This window comes from Equus caballus, chromosome 27, assembly GCF_041296265.1.
Source record: "Equus caballus isolate H_3958 breed thoroughbred chromosome 27, TB-T2T, whole genome shotgun sequence".
NCBI lineage: Eukaryota > Metazoa > Chordata > Mammalia > Perissodactyla > Equidae > Equus > Equus caballus.
Genome location: NC_091710.1, coordinates 16,374,211 through 16,388,709, shown reverse-complemented (window position 1 = coordinate 16,388,709; position 14,499 = coordinate 16,374,211). Strand labels below are relative to the sequence as shown.

Sequence of the window (14,499 nt, the reverse complement as noted above, 5' to 3'; positions counted from 1 at the left end):
CCTTATCCTGATGAAGTCCCATTTGTTTATTTTTTCTATTGTTTCCCTTCACTGGGAAGACATGGTGTCTGAAAAGATCCTTTTAATACTGATGTCAAAGAGTGTACTGCCTACATTTTCTTCTAGAAGCCTTAAGGTTTCAGGCCTCACCTTTAGGTCTTTGATCCATTTTGAATTTATTTTGGTGAATGGTAAGAAAGAGTGGTCAATTTTCATTCTTTTACATGTGGCTTTCCTGTTTTCCCAGCAGCATTTTTGAAAAGACTTTCTTTTCTCCAATGTAGGCCCTCAGCTCCTTTGTGGAAGATTAGCCATCCATAGATGTGTGGTTTTATTTCTGGGCTTTCAATTCTGTTACATTGATCTGTGCACCTGTTTTTGTACCAGTAACATGCTGTTTTGATTATTCTAGCTTTGTAGTATGTTCTGAAGTCAGGGATTGTGATGCCTCCAATTTTGTTCTTTTTTCTCAGGATTGCTTTAGCAATTCGGGGTATTTTGTTGCCACATATGAATTTTAGGATTCTTTGTTCTATTTCTGTAAAGAATGTTATTGGGCTTCTGATTGAGATGGCGTTGAATCGGTAGATTGCTTTAGGTAGAATGGACATTTCAACTATGTTTATTCTTTCAATCCATGTAGATGGGATGTCTTTCCATCTCTTTATGTCGTCATCCATTTCTTTCACAAAAGCATTGCAATTTTCATTGCATAGATCTTTCAGTTCCTTAGTTAAATTCACCCCAAGGTATTTTATTCTTTTTTGTTGCAATTGTGAATGGTATTGGGTTCTTGAGTTCTTTTTCTGTTAGTTTGTTGTTAGAGTATAGAAATGCTACTGATTTATGTAAGTTGATTTTATACCCTGCTACTTTGCTATAGTTGTTGATTACTGCTAAAAGTTTTCCATCGATTCTTTGGTGTTTTCTATATATAACATCATGTCCTCTGCAAACAGCAAGAGTCTGACTTCTTCCCTCCCTATTTGGATTCCTTTTATTCCTTTCTCTTGCCTAGTTGCTCTGCCCCAAACCTCCCGCAATATGTTGAATAGGAGTGGTAATTGAGGTAATCCTTGTCTCATTCCTGTTCTCAGGGGGATGGTGCTCAGTTGTTCCTCATTGAGTATGATGTTGGCTGTGGGTTAGTCATATATGGCCTTTATTATGTTGAGGTAATTTCCTTCTATACCCATTTTGTTCAGAGTTTTTTATCATAAATGGCTGTTGGATCTTGTCAAATGTTTTCTCTGCATCTATTGGGATGATCATGTGAGTTTTATTTCTCAGTTTGTTGATGTGGTGTATCACATTGATTGATTTGTGGATATTGAACCATCCCTGTGTCCCTGGTATGATTCCTACTTGATCATGAGGTATGATCCTTTTGATGTATTGCTGAATACGGGTTGCCAAAATTTTGTTGAGAGTCTTTGCATCTATGTTCATCAGCTATATTGGCCTGTAGTTCTCCTTTTTTGTGCTGTCCTTGTCAGGCTTTGGTATCACAGTGATGTTGGCCTCATAGAATGTGTTAGGAAGTGTTCCATCCTCCCAAATATTTTGGAATACCTTGTAAAGGATAGGTATTAAATCCTGTCTAAAAGATTGGTAGAATTCCCCAGGAAAGCCATCTGGTCCTGGGGTTTTATTCCTTCTGATGCTTTTGATGGGTGTTTAAATGTATTTCCTTGTGATTGGTCTGTTTAGATTGTCTGCTTCTTCTGGACTCAGCTTTGGGAGATTGTAAGAGTCTAAGAATTTATTCATTTCCTCTAGATTATCTATTTTGTTGGCATATAGTTTTTCATAGTATTCTCTTATAATCCTTTGTATCTCTGTGGAGTCTATTGTTATTCCTCCTCTTTCATTTCTGGTTTTGTTTATTTGAGCTTTCACTCTTTTTTTCTTTGTAAGTTTGGCTAGAGGTTTGTCAATTTTATTTATCTTCTCAAAGAACCAGTTCTTTTGTTTCATTGATCCTTTCTACTGTCTTTTTTGTTTCAATAGCATTTATTTCTGCTCTCATTTTTATTATTTCTCTCCTCCTGCTGACTTTGGGCTTTGTTTACTCTTCTTTCTCTAATTCAGTTAGCTGTAATTTGGGATTGCTTACTTGGTATTTTTCTTGTTTGTTAAGCTGTGCCTGTATTGTGATGGATTTCCCACTTAATACAGCTTTTGCTCTATTCCATATGAGTTGGTATAGCTTGTTATCATTTTCATTTGTCTCCAGATATTTTTTGATTTCTTCTTTTATTTCCTCCATCATCCATTGTTTGTTCAATAGCATATTGCTTAGTCTCCACATCTTTGTCCCTTTCTCAGCTTTCTTCTGGTAATTAATTTCTAGCATCATAGGATTATGATCAGAGAAGATGCTTGTTATTATTTCAATTTTTGAAAATTTATAGAGGCTTGCCTTGTTTCCCAACTTATGGTCCAGCCTTGAGAATGTTCTGTGCACACTTGACAAGAATTTGTATTCCGCTGTTTTTGGATGGAGTGTTCTATATATGTCTATTAAATCCAACTGTTTTAGCTTGTCCTTTAATTCCACAGTTTCCTTTTTGATTTTCTGTGTGGATGACTTGTCCAATGATCTGAGTGGGGTGCTGAGGTTCCCTAATATAATTTTGTTATTTTTGGTATCTTCTTTTAGGTTGTTAATAGTTGCTTTATGAACTTTTGTGCCTCTGTGTAGGGTGCATAGAAATTTATAAGCATTATTTCTTCTTGATGTAGTGTTCCTTTGATCATTATATACTGCCCCCATTTTCTCTCTTTATGTACCTTATCTTGAAATCTACTTTGTCTGATATAACTATTGCAGCGCCTGCTTTATTTTGTTTGCCATTAGCTTGGAGTATCATCTTTCACCCCTTCACTCTGAGCCTGTGTTTGTCATTGGAGGTGAGAAGTGTTTTGTGGAGGCAACCAATTGTTGGATCTTGTTCTTTAATCCATCATGGCACTCTGTGTCTTTGTTATTGGAAAGTTCAATCCATTTACATTGAGGGTGATTATAGATGTATGAAGGTTCAATGATATCATTCTGTCACTCATTTTCCAGTTTTCCTGCATTTCCTTTGTTTCTCGTCCTGTGTGTTCTGGTCTACCCATTGACTTCTTCAGTTCTTTATGCTGTGTTTCTTGTTTTTTTTCCTTATTTATTCTTTGTGTTTCTGTCCTGCTTTTTAGTTTAGTGGCGAACCTGAACTTTGTATTCAGAATCTCATGCATAAGATAGTCCAATTTCTGATGGCGGCTTATTTCCTTAGCCTAAACTCATTCAATCCCTTTACTCCTCTCCCCCTAAGTTATTATTTTCATATCATATTCCAACTTCTGTTGTGAGTTTGTGGTTGAAGTGACAAGATTGTCTTTGTTTTTTCCTTCTCTTTATTGTAATGCTATAATTGAATCTTTGCTATCCTGTTCTGATTCTATCTATTTGTCTCCTTACTCTGTGTTTTGTGACCCCTTTCTCCCTTTTTTTCTTTTTTAAGGTATAAGGCCTTCTTGAGGATTTCTTGTGAGGGGGAGGTCTCATGGCTATGAAGTCCCTTAGCTTTTGTTTGTCTGGGAAAGATTTAATTTCTCCCTCATATTGAAGGATGTTTTTGATGGATAGAATATTCTTGGCTGAAGATTTTTATTTTTTAAAGTTTTGAATACGACATTCCAATATCGCCTAGCTTGTAAAATTTCTGCAGAGAAATCCGCTGAAAGTCTGATAGGGGTTCATTTGTAGGTTATTTTCTTCTGCCTTGGTGCCGTGAGTATTGTTTCTTTGTCATCATTTTGGCCTGTATTACTGCTATATGCCTTGCAGTAGGTCTTTTTACATTGACATATCTAGGATACCTGAAAGCTTCCTCCACACACATTTCTCTCTCATTCTGTAGATTTAAGAAGTTCTCTCCTATTATTTCTTTGAGCACATTTTCTGCTCCATTGTCCTTCTCTTCAACTTCTTGTATACCTAAAATTCTTATCTTGCATTCCCTCATTGAGTTGGCTGTTTCTCAATTTTCTTCACAGTTTTTTAGTCTTAATTCTCTCTCTTCCCCTTTCTGGAGCCTTTCAACATGTCTATCTTTGATTATGCTGATTTGCTCCATTATGATGTCCACACAAGCATTCAAGGAATCTGTATTATGTTTGATTTCTCCCATTGTATTTTTCATCTCTCGTGTTTCTGATTGATTCTTCTTTACAGTTTCAATCTCCTTTGTGAAGTAGCCCCAGAACTCGTTGAATTGTTTCTCTATATTTTCTTTTACCTCATTGACTTTTTTGATGATAGTTATTCTGAATTCATTGTCATTTAGCTTACCTATTTCTAAGTCTGCAGGACATAATTCTGTGTAGTTATTGTTTTCCCTCTGGTCTGGAGCTTTTATGAGCTGCCTGATACTGGAAGTATGATTTTTCCCCATTGTAATATTATTTTGTAGCAGTTACAGCCTATTGCCACTAGATAGGCATTAAGAGCCACATATTCTGAGCCCTCCACCTTCAGCTTCCCTCATGGGGCCTCCCTTGGAAGCAATCCCAGCATTTAGGGGAGGGAGCAAAGTTCTCTTTTACCCCATTCGAGCTCCTCTGATGTGGGCTCCAGCCACTCTGCCCTCCATCGTTTGCCTCTTATGGGTCTCCAAGGATTCCTGTGCTGTTAGGGTATTTTTTGTTGGAATATAGGTGCTTCTCCATGTTGTATGTTGGAGGGGAGAGAGTCCCAGGCAAGCTCACTTTGCCATGATGCTGACATCACTTTAGGATAATTCATTTTAAAAAAGAAAAGAAAAGAAAGACCTACATTGTACATACAGCCATTTCAGGGGAAAAATAATTAGTGCTATTGTATTAAATCACTAAGATTTGGACTGGCTTGTTATGCAACAATAGTAACTAGAACACATTTTTGTACTTGGAAGAGGGGTATCTCCAACACTAATACTAAAGCCATGTAATGTTGTCATAGAATTATGAGGCAGGCTGAGTAGAAAATGACCTCAAAGAGACTGTTATCAGACATGTAAGATCCTTGAGAGGACCATTACTGAGGCCTTCAAGAGAAGTTGGAAAGATAGCCTTAAACCTAGAGGAAAAGGGAACCATTTTCATAAAGTAAAAGAAAATCTATAGTAATAAGTAAAACATTGAAAGGAACATAAAGAACTCTGTGACCTTGCTAAAAAGATTTCCAGAGGGAATATTGAAAACTCCACCTGTCTACTGATGGCCCAGGAGATAATATGAGAGGATTTAGATATGCTAAAGAAAAAAATGTTAATAGAAGCAGTTAGGAAGTTCTGGGTTCAAAAATAAATAGCTTCTCTCAGCAAAGTCTCCTCAAGAATGGGGCTCAGACCAAAGATTAAATAGAGACTGGGGCTGTAAAATCACTTGTTAAAACTTCAGGACAATCCAGGGGCTAATCACGTGGCATAGTAATTAGGTTCACATTCTCCACTTTGGCAGCTGTGGGTTCACCAGTTCAGATCCCAGACAGGGGTCTACACAGTGATCATCAAGTGAGGCTGTGGCAGCATCTCACATCCAAAAAAGTTGAGGAGGATTAGCACAGATCTTAGCTCAGCAACAATCTTCCTCAAGCAAAATGATGAAGATGGGCAACATACATTAGCTCAGAGCCAATCGTCCTCAAAAAAAAAAAAAAAAGAATCCAATAAAATGAAACAAAACAAAAATTCAGAAAAACCTAAGACCTTATAAGTCCTCATAGGCAAAAATAAGCCCTGTTAGAATCTTAAGGTTATGCCTTTTAGAATCTTTTCAGTAGAAAGAAGCACTTCTAGTAAATCTTTAGGGCATCGTAGTGCAGCAGCTTCACAGGAATCTCGTGATAGGAAAGGGCATGTTTCAAAGGGGTTTGTAGCTGTGGCTTTTGTCTCAGGGAGTGAACTCAAATAAGGTTCATAGAAAACTCACTGTTTGTATGCAATTTTTTTTGGCAGAAACACCTCAAGCTTGGTCTTAGGCACAAGCAGGATGAGATGCAGAAATAGTAACTATACCAGTAATTCAAACAAAATATGTTTTTCCTTAAATCCATGAGAAAGATGTCAACACCATTTTTAAATTACTTCACAAAATCTGGAACTATTGTACTGATAGAATACTGTTATACTATCTGTTTGGAGGTATTTTACAATAATAGAAATATCTTAAAGCTTCATCTTTATTAACAGTTTCTTAGATGTTTTACAAACAAATGTTTTTAAATGTAATTCAGGAAAAAACATTTAGAATTTAGTATGAGATAACCAGGAGTTATTATCTGTGGTTATTCACCTAGGAACACGTGCCCTTGTAAGGTGGACTCTCCAAGGCATAGCTACTAAGTTCATGAAAATAACTTTCCTGCAGTTTGAAAAAAAATAAAATTTAATTTCATTTGAATATCATGAACATGAAATGAGAATGATTCACTGTCACGATGTGTGGCAGACTAGTTACATGACCAACCCACAGAGTTAGATGAATAGACAGACTGCTAGGGAAATAGGTATCTACATCTATATTTGATCTCTCTCTTTCTCTCTCCCCACAGATATATACACACACAAATATAAATCTTAACTATACCTAAATTTATTTCTATCAGAAGCAGACATTTATGTGATAGCAGAAACCTAGAAAAATTAAACATCAGTGAGTGTCCTCACCAAGGATGTTAGTCACAGGAAATAAACAAAATGCTATCTGTTCCACAGCCTTGTGTGGCACAGTAAAAAGGAGAGACACTACAAGGCACACGAAGGATGATAATCAGATCGAAGATCCCTCCTACACCCTCAGTGTTAGGCTTGACTAGAAAGAATCTCCCCTTCCACCAGTAAGTCCAGGAACACAGGAGAAAATGGTCTGTCTCAATGAATAGCACTGAGTTGAGTGCTGAGAACTCAGTTGAGACTTTGTCAGTCATTTAAAAGTCCAAGCTTCTTTGCTGGAGGGAGAGGCCATGTGGATCAGCACTGAGCCACCAGACATATAAGGGAAGAAAGCTTCTTAGATACCCAGCTCAGTAGACATTTCAGATGACTCCAACCAGGTTCTAACTGCCACTTCTAGTGAAAGTTCCCCAAAGAGAGGAACTGCACTGAACCCAGCCATTTCAAAACACTGGGGAGAAACCAAAAATATTTGAGAAATTATGAGAAAAACATTATATTATTATATTATTGTATTGTACAATATGCTACTGTTTTAAATCAGTAAATTTTGTGTGGTTTGTTACACAGCCACAATATGATGACCTGAGTTAAATTATCTAATATATTTATAATGTTTGACATCATAAAGGTGAAATAAAATTAGTATTGATAAATAAATTACACAGAAAAATGTCTTAGATAATCACTAACAAATATAGAATCATAGTACATTTTGTCTTAAGCAATAGAAAGGAAGCATGAAATGAGAAAAATAATCCATCCAAAGAAGACAAGAATGAGATAGATGTGGACATAGAGAAGGCAGATACTTGGAAAGCACTAAAAAAACATCGTATAAATTAATCCAACTATGTCATTTCTTTCAGCAAATGTAAATATACTTATTGCTGCAAGAAAAAGCAAATAATCTATACTGGAGAAAAAATATTGTTTCAACTGGGCATATCTAAAATGAAAACATACAATTGTGTGATAAATAAGGAATGAGCCATGTTTCATCAGGCAAATATTGTCAATAGTAAATGGATTTAGCTTCTGTGATATTAAGCAAAATAAATTTTTTTTTAAAGTTTTCTTTGTTGTTGTTGTTGTTGTTGTTTTAAAGATTTTATTATTTCCTTTTTCTCCCCAAAGCCCCCCAGTACATAGTTGTATATTCTTCGTTGTGGGTTCTTCTAGTTGTGGCATGTGGGACGCTGCCTCAGCGTGGTCTGACGAGCAGTGCCATGTCCGCGCCCAGGATTCGAACCAACGAAACACTGGGCTGCCTGCAGCGGAGCGCGCGAACTTAACCACTCGGCCATGGGGCCAGCCCCTTAAGCAAAATAAATTTTATCGACAAAATCAAGAGATACAAAAACACTCACAGATAGTATAATACAGGTCATTATTTATTTTCAGATACTTTCACTGCCTTTACTGTGCAGTGTTCTGTACCTGAGGATACTATTATTCCCATGATCCAGTGACAGAGTTCCTTTTGTAAGAAATCCCAATGGCAGCTGTAGTGAAAGTTTCGAAGTTCTGTAGGACATAATCCAACATATATTTTCTTTCTTTACCTCTTTCTCTGTTTTAATTGGGGTCTCTGGCAGTAGCTAATACTTTCCATTGTTCCAGTTTCCATGAGACAGCTAGAAAACAGGCACAAAGAAAATAAGGTATTGGAAGAGACAAGCTACTCAAGCATTTTCTTCTCATACTGATGAAGGAAGCAACAGCAGAATGAGAAAAACATGATGTTTCTGAAGTCTTCAGCCTGGAATTGGTAAACAGACTTTCAGCCATATGGCATTGAGCAAAGCAAATAAGCACATGGCCAGGCCCATATGTATGGGGTGAGAAGTTCATTTCTCCCTTAGAGGTCAGGAGAATCCTGTGAATATTTGTAAAGCAATATTCTATTACCCTCAGACTTAAACTATCCATCCACAAGAATGCAATTGAGAAAACCACTTAGCCACACGAAGATCATTTTCCACAATTATTATGGTAGATGAACTATAAAGATATTGGAAAATGAAGAACATTCTAGAGGAATAAGCCAGGAACAATGACCAAAAAAAAAAAAACCTCAGAAATTCCTGCAAGAAATAAAATTACTTTATTTATGAATTTCTTCATTGAAAATGTATAAGTGCACAAATACCTGCCAAGTGAGATTTGAGAATATCTAAGAACAAATTTCTGTATATTCTCTCATTCTACTTTTCCTTATAAGTTTGTTTATTGCTGTGATCAGGATCCTGATTCACCAAATGTTTTGGTTATTTCAATGATTTACATTTCACAGGTCATCAAATAAGAAAAAAGCATTTCTAGATTTGCTTATCTGCTCAGCACTCATGACTGAATGAGACCTTTGATTTTTCTCTTTGCAAAGTGGTTGAGCTTATTTTGTATGAGAGAACCAAACATTTGGTAACCAGAAAGGTAAACTCATTGATTAATGTTGTTGGTTAGTAATCTGGTCTTCTTACTTCTGGACTAAAGATCATATTGCACTTCTTTTGTCTTTGGAGTATAGGGTAAACTATGAAACATCAGTGAAAGAGGCCTATATAACACCTGGCTAGATAATTTAAGCACTAATAATAAAATTATGTAATAGTAATTTTTGTTTTACAAATTGAGACATAGACTCTGACATATAATCTTCAAACATACTCAAGAGGAATATGATGGAAAATGACATAGGGAAATAAAAAGAAATCCATCGCCATTCTAATATTTTTCTGAATTACTTAAGAGTGTAAGGATAGAAAATAAATTTGAAAAATTGTATATTTCATTAAGGTCTCTGTCAATCTATTATATTTTATTATTAAAATATTGACTTGAAGGGTAAACACATTTTATCTTTCCAGATTTTAAAAATAGTGAGTGTATCAAAATAAGCTTAGATCTTAATCTGTGTTATCTCTGCCTGTCTTCAATAAAATCCCCATAGGTGGCAAGGTGTTATCACCTAATGTAGTGAATTATGCAACACTGCACATATTTTTAAGCCTCCCTCAGAGTATCCACAAGACCTCTCTATTCTCCAAAATTATTCTCATTTATAAATTTCTTCCATGATATAACATACTTTTAATTTCATCAAGAATATATGACTGAGCAAGATGGTGGATGTTTGCCCATTTCTACCCCACAGAGACAACAATGTGGCAGCCATCAGTTGATAAATGTGCCTTTGGGTAAGCTTTGGGATCCAGGTAAAAAGTTGTGAAACTCAGGTCTAGCCAACGCTTGAGAGTGGCGTTTTTTCAAAGGCATGCCTTCCTGCATCCATGTGGTCCTGCTTACAGACTCAGAAATGCCCCTGACAACCCATCCCTCTGCAGATTCAGCACAGTACTGTTTGGCATTGGTCCTGCCTCAAGTTCAATCTGCCAAGTGATCCAAAAAGAAGCACACCTATTCTTGCCCCTACATGCAGGCCCACTGAGCTTGATCTGAGTGTGGATCCTGAAGCAGTCCTAAGACCCAGCTCCAGCCTCACTCAGCCATGGTCCAGGGACAGTTCCACCTGCCCCAAAACTTGGAAGAAGTCACAATCGTCTCTATGCCTGGTGACAAAATTCAGACTTTGGTCCTAACTGTGGACATTGAAGCAGCCCTGCGACTCAACTCCCACTCTGCTCAGCCTTGTACAGGGCCACTCTTTCCTGATGTAGGCCCTACTCAGTGACCAGGCAGGACACCTCCCAGAGACCTGGTGGGAGCAACTCTCATCCACAGGTGTGCCTGTGTAGTAACAGTTAGGTGTGTAGTAACAGGTGTGCCTTCTGTGACCCATCTATAGAGCTTGAAGCAGACACTCATCCGCGTTGCAATCTTACTGACCAAGGTTCTGGAAGCCATCTCTTTGACCCAGAAACCAGACAGGATTTAAGCCCTCCCATATACTTGGTAACAGGCCCATCAACAAAAGTATTAAAAATAAGTAGAGTTACAATAAATGAAAACATATCCTACAGGCATGTATATGCATAAGTACAACGCTGTTGATAGGAGTATAAATTTGCCACACATTGCTGAAGGAGTATTTGCGGCCATTTGTAAAAATTTAAGAGCTATTTGATCAACTAATAGCCTTAAAATTATTTTAGAAAAATATTTGCACATACGTACAAAATATAGACATAATATTTTATTTACAACTGACTCATAATTTTAAAAATATCAGAAGTTTTAAATTCCTTTCATGTCCATATTCAGAAATATGAACAAACCATGGTAAGAAATCATGTATGTTTAAGTAAATGTTTTTGCATTTGTGTGTTCCAAGTTCATGTGAAAATGTAAATAAGTAAATACAGAAAAAATTTAAGAGTTTCTTCCTGAGAAAGAAAATTAAAGTATACAGTGAAAAAGGATATATTTCCTCCTTCATTTTCTTGCATCTTGTATATTTTGTATGGTGAGGTGAATTATAATGTGCCTATGACAAATATTAAATAAAATCAAAATAATTAGTAAAGGAAAATAACACAGCTGATCATTTTGTACAGATATCAGCTCATGAATTCAAATCATTCCAATACCTGACAATGTAAAGTTTCACAACCGTTTATTAACATAATTCCTGCCATTAATGAGATAAGTCAGAGCAGGAAAACACCTTGGGTATAAAAACTATCCAAAATTGGACCTAAATATTTGCATTTACAATCCTTAGTGTCGGTGATGACAACTGAAGTCTGCGGCAGAACTCAGGTCCAATACCCATAATTAGCTCTTGTTCTCATTAGTCAATTTAACCACCCACAAAAATGCAAGACACTTTGAACAGTAGATGGACTAGCAATCAGAATAATAGCAGTATTTAAACAGGAATGTTCATCCTGTAGGACGAAACATCCAGCTCATCCAAGTTTACTTTCTATGAAAGAAAATATCCTTTATTGGCCTCATTTTTGGCTTTCACTTCCACAATATTTTAAAGAACAGACTGCCGGAATTAGAGAAGCTGAATTTGTGTTAGGTAAGTGGATTCACCCTAAACCTTTATGCATCTAATATGTTTCCCAGTGCCACTCTATCTCTTTTGATGTGTTGAAGTAGGTAAATTTATTTCATTGTTTATTAGATGCATGAGAGCCATGAATCTTTATTGAAGGAAATTATTGCATAATAAATTTGTTTCTGAACAATTAATATCGACAGTGTAGAATTTTTGTCTACTTCTAGGACTCTGTTGACTGCTCAAGATAGCTCATACATTGTCTCCTTAACTTGAAACCTCTGTAAAAATATCAGTGTATTCATTATAATCTTCACCTTGTAAATGATGTACATCATTGCCCTAGTCTCTATTGTTGTACAGACAAAGATTGCAAGGAGAGTATTTAGTTCTGACTTCTCTCATTTCTTATATACTAATAGGATAGAGAAAGGTGGAAAAATAAATGATATCAGAAATTCTTTATACTACTTCTTCAAATGTATCAATAAAACAATCCACAGGAAATTAAAGTAGATTTCCAAGTATGACTGAAACAGTTAACTACTCCGTTCTGTTCAAAATTTTTCTACTTCTTTTAACCTATTCCATCAAAGCAAAAAGTGAGACAATCTTCATTTATGGAAGTATGAGGAAAACATTTTATATTTATGCATGAATTCCAAGCCATAATTTGGTAAATTAATTTAGCCTGCTCTTAATGTCTGTCTTAATATAATTTTTTCTGTATTAATTGAATAAATACATTACGGAGTGTGAGACATGATTTAGTTTGAGACTAACCATGTAACCATGAAAATATCCCTGAGAACGGAGTTGAATCAACAAATATTGGAAGCAACGAAAAGAGACAGATCTTAAGGATACAAGTGAATAAAGAATTATAATTTTTCTTCTTTTCTCACAGGAAAGAGCCATCATGTCTGAGAAATTAACCAATGTGACCATCATAATGGAATTCTTGCTCATGCAATTCCCTGATGACCAGGTTCTACAGAGTCTCTGTGCCGTGTTGTTCTTACTCATTTACTTGGCATCACTGATAGGGAACATCCTCATTATCACCCTTACCACCATTGACCAGCATCTACAATCCCCCATGTATTTCTTCCTGAAAAATTTGTCTTTGATTGATGTCTGTTTTATTTCTGTCACTATCCCCAAATCCATCATAAACTCTTTGACCAACAGCTATTCCCTCTCCTTAATGGGATGCTCCTCACAGGTTTTCCTTCTTATTTTTTTTGCTAGCACAGAGTATGGTCTCCTTATAGTCATGTCCTATGATCGCTATGCTGCCATCTGCCACCCTCTGCACTATGAGGCTATCATGAGTAGGGGCAGCTGTGTGAAGATGGTGACTGCATCATGGTTCAGTGGGTGTGTTTATGGATCCCTTCATGTTGCAGGTACATTCTCTGTTCGTTTCTGTGGACCCAACACAGTACATCAGTTCTTCTGTGAAGTTCCATCACTGCTTCACATTGCTTGTTCTGGGGATCAAATTCTAGAATATGCATGTATTATTACTGGCTGTTGTTTTGCTTTTGTATGTTTCATTTTCATGGTTGTTTCCTATGTTCAAATTTTCTCCACTGTCCTAAGAATTCCTTCTGCACAAAGCAGGTCCAAACCTTTCTCCACTTGTATTCCACATATCACTGTGGTGACCTTATTCCTCTCTTCTGGATTTATTGCATATTTAGGTTCAACCTCAAAATCACCAACTTCGCTGAACCCCTTTATGTCTGTGTTATACTCTTTTTTAACTCCCAGCCTGAATCCTGTCATTTACAGTCTGAGAAACAGAGACATTAAGGTGGCTCTTAACAATTTTTTTTTTTGGGGGGGGGAATATTCCCAAAGTTGTAGATGTCTGAAATATCAATGAATTATATAAAATATTTGGTTAATGCAAATAGGTCTTAAAATTATTATATAGCTATTAGGTCATTATTGCTGCTACAAAAGATGCTACAGTTTATATTATTACATGGGTCTGTCAGTCAGATAAGTGTCTTGGCAATTTCCAATCAAGTGGAAATCTTCCACTCCTTAATGTCACATCAAAGGACGCAGGTTCAGAGTAATAATGTTTTTCTTTTTTTTTTTTCATGTCTAACATCAGTCTCATTCCTCCTTAAGATAACCTCAAAATGTAAATCTTTATTATAATTCCTAGCCATGAATTTTTCCAATATATTCTTTCAATAGTTTTAATGATAATGAGTAATTTCAAACTTATTTTTTTCTTTTATTTGTTTGAATTGGGAAGGATATTTTTATGAACTCAGTTTAATTGATTACCTAAACGATTAATTTTTCATATGGACTTGCAGATACTACACTCATAACAGTCTTTAATAGAATTTATGAGTATAATATATTGGTAAAAATTTCCATTGGCAATCATGTAGTGACATTTTAAGAGTAGTGATATTGCTTGGCAAATGGGAAAATTCTCATTACAGACTCCAAATTAAGAAAGCACATTCAGGAGCAGAACATTTAAGAGAAAGCACAATTTTGTATCCCCATTTGTTGTATTTCTAGAGTTTGTTTCACATAAAGGTATACATTTAAATATATCTAGCAATAAACTGAAATTTATTTTTTCTTAGATTATCTTCTTTTATATTTACTACTAAATTTAACATTAAATTGACATTTTATCAATTTAGATGGACTCCTGGTTTCTGAATTTTAATACATTTGCATGGAAAACAATTTTCTTTTTGTGTATGTAGGTTTTTATTCCATCATCCCTTACTTCGTTCCTCTTTCTACTTACTTCTGTTCTCTAACTTCTCCATCTTTTTTCTCTCGTAT

General features: G+C 35.9%; 1 pseudogene; it reads left to right on the top strand.

Moving 5' to 3' along the window:
- Positions 1 to 12,589: 12,589 nt before the first annotated feature.
- On the top strand, positions 12,590 to 13,542 carry LOC138921071 (olfactory receptor 14A16-like; annotated as a pseudogene).
- Positions 13,543 to 14,499: the final 957 nt, after the last annotated feature.